Consider the following 6422-nt stretch of genomic DNA (forward strand, 5'->3'; position numbering starts at 1 on the left):
ATTCGTATGAGTTGATATATCCGGCTAAGACCAAGGCATTCGTATGAAGTTGATATATCCGGCTAAGACCAAGGCATTCGTATGCGAGTTGATATATCCGGCTAAGACCAAGGCATTCGTGCAGTGGATATATCCGGCTAAGACCAAGGCCTTTGTGCAAGTCACCAACCGGTTATGACCAAGGCAATCGTCTTGAGTCGCTATATCCGGTTAAATCCGAAAGTATGTGATTCGAAGTGAGCAATCTTGCTGTGAAAATTTCAGCTTATACGCTTGTGAAAATTCCAGCAATGAGGTATGTTTGTATGTGCTTGTACTAATTGAATTCTTACAAGTAAGTATGCTAAGTTGATAAACGAGCTACCGCCTTGGGCTAAGTTGTTCTTTTGTGTATGAACATAAGGGTCGGTGATGTGAACTAAGTATGAGTATGGGAATGTGAATTAGTAAAGTGGTTTAATTAGCCATGTGAATAAAATACCTTAGTCAAAGCTGATTTCATTGCTTGAGACTTACTAAGCATTAAAATGCTTACCCGCTGCTTTGGCTCTCTGTTTTATAGGTTTCGCTCGTTAGCTATCGGATTCGGGATCAAAGAAGTCGAAGTCATCCACACTATCGAAGCCCCATTTTGGTACAAATTTTGGTTGAACTTTGAAATGGCATGTATAGGACCATCCTTTGTTGAAGGTCATGTACCTTCTGGTTTGTGTAAACTTGGATAGCCATGCGAAAATGGCTTATATACGTTTTTAGCATAGAACTATAATCGTTTGTATGTTGATCCTTATGAGGTACGGAATTATTTTGAAACGATTAGCCATTGGAATGGTTAATCATGATCACGCTTTGTGCTATGTATGTAAAAAGGGCCAATTGAATCATGGAAAGTATGAAATAGGTAAAGCCTACTAAAGGCAGATGCTGACAGCAGCAGTGACGTGGATGTGAAAAATCACTAAAAATAGTAGGAATGGTATTAAATAGCAAATAAATTATGTAAGTGTACCTTGATGAATCTACTTTCATATGGAAGAAACGAAATGGTCATATGAGTTATAAGTTAACAGATTTTAAAGTTCTCGTGAAATAGGGCCAGAACGGTTTCTGGATCCCCTATTCCAACTTTGGAAAATCATTGTAAATTAACCAGAGATAATTAGGAGTCATTCCATATATGTGTAGATTCCTCTCTGAGTCTAGTTTCTATAGAAACAAACGGCATTAGTATTGAAGTCCTGTACAGGAGATATCCAATTCGTAACGCACAAAGGTCAGTGTAGTCGATCCCTACAACAGGCGAGACTTTAACTAATAAACTGTACTAATTGGCTCGACCAAAATTCTAGAAAAAATATGTAGATGGACATATGAGTCTAGTTTCAGGAAAAATTTACGGAACTGATTTTCGAGTTGTAAAACTCAAGTTATGAATTTTGGAGCGACTAGTACTCAGATTGGCAGCTTGTCTGAAAATTGTCAATAAGTGGGTTGAAGTTCATTAACACCTCGCGTTCGACTCGTGACGGTCTCGGGTTCGGGTGTTACAATTTTATTGGTATCAGAGCTACGGTTTAGTCGATTCTAGGACTACCGTAATGCGTTTGGGGTCTAGCTATACATGCCATTTTATGTGATTATATGATAGTGTGGTGATTTCGACGCTTGAACTTGTGTTTATTTATAGTAATGGATCCCGATCCCAACCGAAAGCGATAGCTGATGATGTGGAGAGTGGCGCTGCTCCGACAAGGGACAGCGCCGGCGGACTCTCAACCTGTTGCTAGTAATCCGAATGACGAGGCTAGACAAGCCTTTTATAGCGTGATGAATGATTGGTTCAACCAATACATTCGAACTAATACTACTGTTCCACAACCTCCATTCCCAACAAACACAAATTTCAACCTACAATGCCTCCGAATTGACCAAATATATCGAATAAGCCCCAGTTGATAGAATCCGAAAACATGGGGCTACTGAATTTAAAGCTACGGATAGTGATGATGCCGAGCAAGTCAATTTTGGTTGGACAACACGATCCGCACTCGATGAGCTATCTTGTACACCGATGAATGCCTAAAGTGTACCATCTCCTTGCTACGTGATTACGCCTACTATTGGTGGAGTACTCGACCTGTTGCCCCGCGAACAAGTAACTTGGGAGTTCTTCCAAACCGAAGTTTCGAAAAAGTATATCACGAGATTTATGGACCAAAAACGAAAGGAATTTCTCGAACTTAAACAAGGTTCCATGTCGGTTATCGACTATGAACGAAAATTCGTGAGGCTTAGCCAGACGCAGCGAGAATGCATTTCTTCGAAGCTGTGATGTAAACGCTCAAGATGGACTGAATGATGAGATAAAGTCAGTATGTTGGCATTTTGGAAATCAGAGTTTGTGACTCTCGAGCGAGCGTGCAAAGCCGAGGAGTTTAGTATGGAGAAAAGGAAAGCGGAAGGGAGCAAGGAGTTTCAGTAAGAGGTATTCGGGAAGCCCTTCCAACATCATCAAAGAAACTTAGAGATGGCTTAGGCCGATCTAGAGACACTTCGGCTTTTCTAGACGAGATCGCGATCGACCCCTGTGACCACACGAATCACTTGATCGCCATGAGTGGGAATGATCGACGAGAGAGGACGTGTGCCGATTGTGGCAAATGGCATTTTGGAAGTCAGAGATTCCGTGACCGCTCTGTTACAAGTGTGGATCGCTTGACCACTTCATTAAAGATTGCCCGAGGTTGTCTCGAATGAATGTAGATCGGAGTGGGAAACCGGGTACTACCACCGCCGAGGTAGACCATCCGGAAATACGGCAAGGCTAGTGGTGGTCGAGAGGATCTAGAGATGTCGCGACCAGATCCGAGGCTCGCGCTCCAGCTAGGACTTATGCTATACGTGCACGCGAGGATGCCTCCTCGCCGGATGTTATTACGGTACTTTCACTCTCTTTGATACTAATGTGATTGCTTTGATTGACCTGGTTCTACTCATTCTTATATATGCGAAACCTTAGCATCCAAAGAAGACTTTGCCTATTGAGTCTCTTGAGTTCGTAATTCGGTGTCAAATCCTTTGGGTCGTTATGTGCTGGTCGACAAAGTGTGTAAGAAATGCCCCTAGTAATTCGAGGTACCGCTTCCCGGCGGACTTGATGCTTTTGCCGTTCGATGAATTTGATGTTATTCTTGGGTTGGATTGGTTGACCGTGCATGATGCGGTTGTGAATTGCAAAAGCAAGACTATTGATTTGAGATGCAAAACAACGAGATGATCCGAGTTGAGTCTACGAACTTGAAGGGTTGCCACCGTAATATCATCAATGTTGGCCCAGAAATATGTAAGAAAAGGGTGTGAAGCATACCTTGCGTATGTACTTGATGATAAGGAGTTAGGAATAGAACCCAAATCTGTGCCGGTGGTTTGTGAATACCCGGACGTTTTTCCCGAAGAATTGCCGGGTTTGCCACCTGTTCGGGAGATAGAGTTTGGCATTGAGCTTGTACCTGGGACCACACCGATTTCGATAGCTCCATATCGTATGGCACCAACGGAATTAAAGGAGTTGAAAGCTCAGTTGCAAGAGTTGATGGATAGAGGTTTTGCTCGCCCGAGTTTTTCACCTTGGGGTGCACCAGTGTTGTTTGTGAAAAAGAAGGACGGAACCATGAGGTTGTGCATCGACTATCGTCAGCTTAATAAAGTGACAATAAAGAACAAGTATCCGTTACCACGTATCGATGATTTGTTCGATCAATTGAAGGGAGCCTCAGTGTTCTCAAAAATAGATTTGAGATCGGGCTATTATCGATTCTTGAATCCGAGATTCGGACATACCCAAAACCGCCTTCAGAACGAGATATGGTCACTACGAGTTCTTAGTGATGCCGTTTGGGCTCACTAATGCCCCTGCGGTATTTATGGATTTGATGAATCGGATCTTCAGATCATATTTGGATCGGTTCGTAGTTGTGTTCATCGACGACATCTTGGTCTATTCAAGAGATGAGACCGAACATGCGAGCACCGAGATTAGTGTTGCAAATTTTACGGATAAGCGGTTATATGCTAAGTTTAGCAAGTGTGAGTTCGGTTAAGAGAGGTTAGCTTCTTGGGTCACGTGGTATCTCGTGATCGGGTATTCGAGTCGACCCAAGCAAAATTTCAGCCATACTTAATCGAAACCTCCAAGAAATATTACCGAGGTTCGAGCTTTTTGGGACTTGCTTTACTACCGACGGTTTGTAAAAGGATTCTCGATGATAGCCACACCCATGACGAAACCGCTTGAAAGATGTCAAGTTTGAATGGACGGAAAAGTGTCGAAAAGTTTTGACCAATTGAAAATTCATTTGACGGAAGCTCCAAGATTAGTACGAATTTTAATCGGCAAAGAGTTTGTCATCTATAGTGACGCCTCCCTACTTGGGTTAGGTTGCGTATTGATGCAAGAAGGTCGAGTTGTGGCCTATCGTCGAGACAATTAAAGCCACATGAGAAAAATTATCCGACCCATGATCTCGAATTGGTCGCTATCGATTCGCCTTTAAAGATATGGCGACATTACTTATTTGGTGAGAAGTGCCATGTGTATTCGGATCACAAAAGTCTCAAATATTTGATGACTCAAAGAGACTTAAATCTGCGACAAAGACGTTGGCTCGAGCTGTTAAAGGATTATGAGCTGGTCATTGACTATCACCCGGAAAGGCTAATGTGGTTGCGGATGCCTTAAGCCGAAATCACCGCTTGCTTTACTTCTGACGATGAATGTACACTTGTCTATCCTACCCGACAATGTGTTAGTAGCGAATTAAAGGCCAAACCATTGTTGACTCATCAAATTCGTGAAGCTCGAAAGTTGATGAGGAGTTGCGTGCAAAACGGGCCGAGTGTGTTCGAACAAGGAATCGGAGTTTCAAATTGATGATGACGATTGTTTGAGGTTCGAAGTCGTTTGTGTGTTCCAAAGAATTGAACTTATTTCGATAATTCTGAACGAAGCTCATTGTAGCCGAATGGCAATCCACCCGGGGAGTACGAAGATGTACAATGAGTTGAAACGTCGGTTTTGGTGGCATGGTATGAAACGAGACATCTCCGACTTTGTGGCAAGATGTTTAATATGTCAACAAGTGAAAGCGGAGCATCAAGTGCCTTCAGGGTTACTTCAGCCGATCACGATACCCGAGTGGAAATGAGATCGAGTCACAATGGACTTTGTGTCCGGACTGCCGTTGTCAGCAAGTAAGAAGGATGCAATTTGGGTTATTATTGATAGACTAACTAAGTCGGCTCACTTTATCCCTGTGCGTATGGATTTTTCATTGGATAAACTAGCTGAATTGTACGTTTCTCAGATTGTGAGATTACACGGGGTACCGATTTCTGTTGTGTCGGATAGAGATCCGAGGTTCACCTCGCGATTTTGGAAGAAATTACAAGAAGCATTGGGCACCAAGTTGCATTTCAAAGACCGCCTTTCACCCCCAAACCGATGGTCAATCCGAGCGTATAATTCGGATACTTGAGGATATGTTGAGATGTTGTATCCTCGAGTTCGGTGGTTCGTGGGAGCGGTACCTACCTTTGATTGAATTCGCTTACAACAATAGTTTTCAATCAAGTATTAAGATGGCGCTTACGAGGCTTTGTACGGGCGTAAATGCCGTACACCATTGTTTTGGACCGAGCTCGGTGAGAACAAAATTTTTGGAGTGGATTTGATTAAAGATGCTGAATGAAAGTAAAAGTAATCCGTGAAAATCAAGATAGCCTCCGATCGTCGAAATCGTATGCGGATTTGAAACGAAAGGACATTGAGTATCGTGGGAGATAAAGTGTTTCTTAAAGTTTCGCCGTGGAAAAGATACTCGATTCGGCCGTAAGGGCAAGTTGAGCCGAGATTCATTGGGCCGTCTGAAATCTCCGAACGAGTTGGCCCGATTATGTATCGTTTGATCTTGCCCCTGAACTTGAAAAGATTCACAACGTCTTCCATGTTTCAATGCTTGACGCTATAGATCTGATCCGTCGCACGTAATTAGTCCATCAGAGGTTGAAATTCAAGCCGATATGAGTTATGGAGAAGAACCGATTCGTATCCTAGCTCGTGAAATGAAAGAGTTGCGAAACAAAAGGGTTCCGCTAGTGAAAGTGTTATGGCTCAAACACGGGATAGAAGAAGCTACTTGGGAACCCGAGAACTCTATGAAAGAGCAATATCCAAACCTATTTACCGGTAAGATTTTCGGGGACGAAAATTTCTAAAGTGGGGGAGAGTTGTGACAGCCTTAAAACGACCCTAGTCGAAATGTGGTTTCGGGACCACAAAACCAAGGCATAAAAATAATTTGATATTTATTTTATTGCCTATAATGTGTGTTAACTCATGTGTGATATTTTTATGCTTTGATTTA

This window comes from Gossypium arboreum, chromosome 6 (genome assembly GCF_025698485.1).
Source record: "Gossypium arboreum isolate Shixiya-1 chromosome 6, ASM2569848v2, whole genome shotgun sequence".
NCBI classification, from domain to species: Eukaryota; Viridiplantae; Streptophyta; class Magnoliopsida; order Malvales; family Malvaceae; genus Gossypium; species Gossypium arboreum.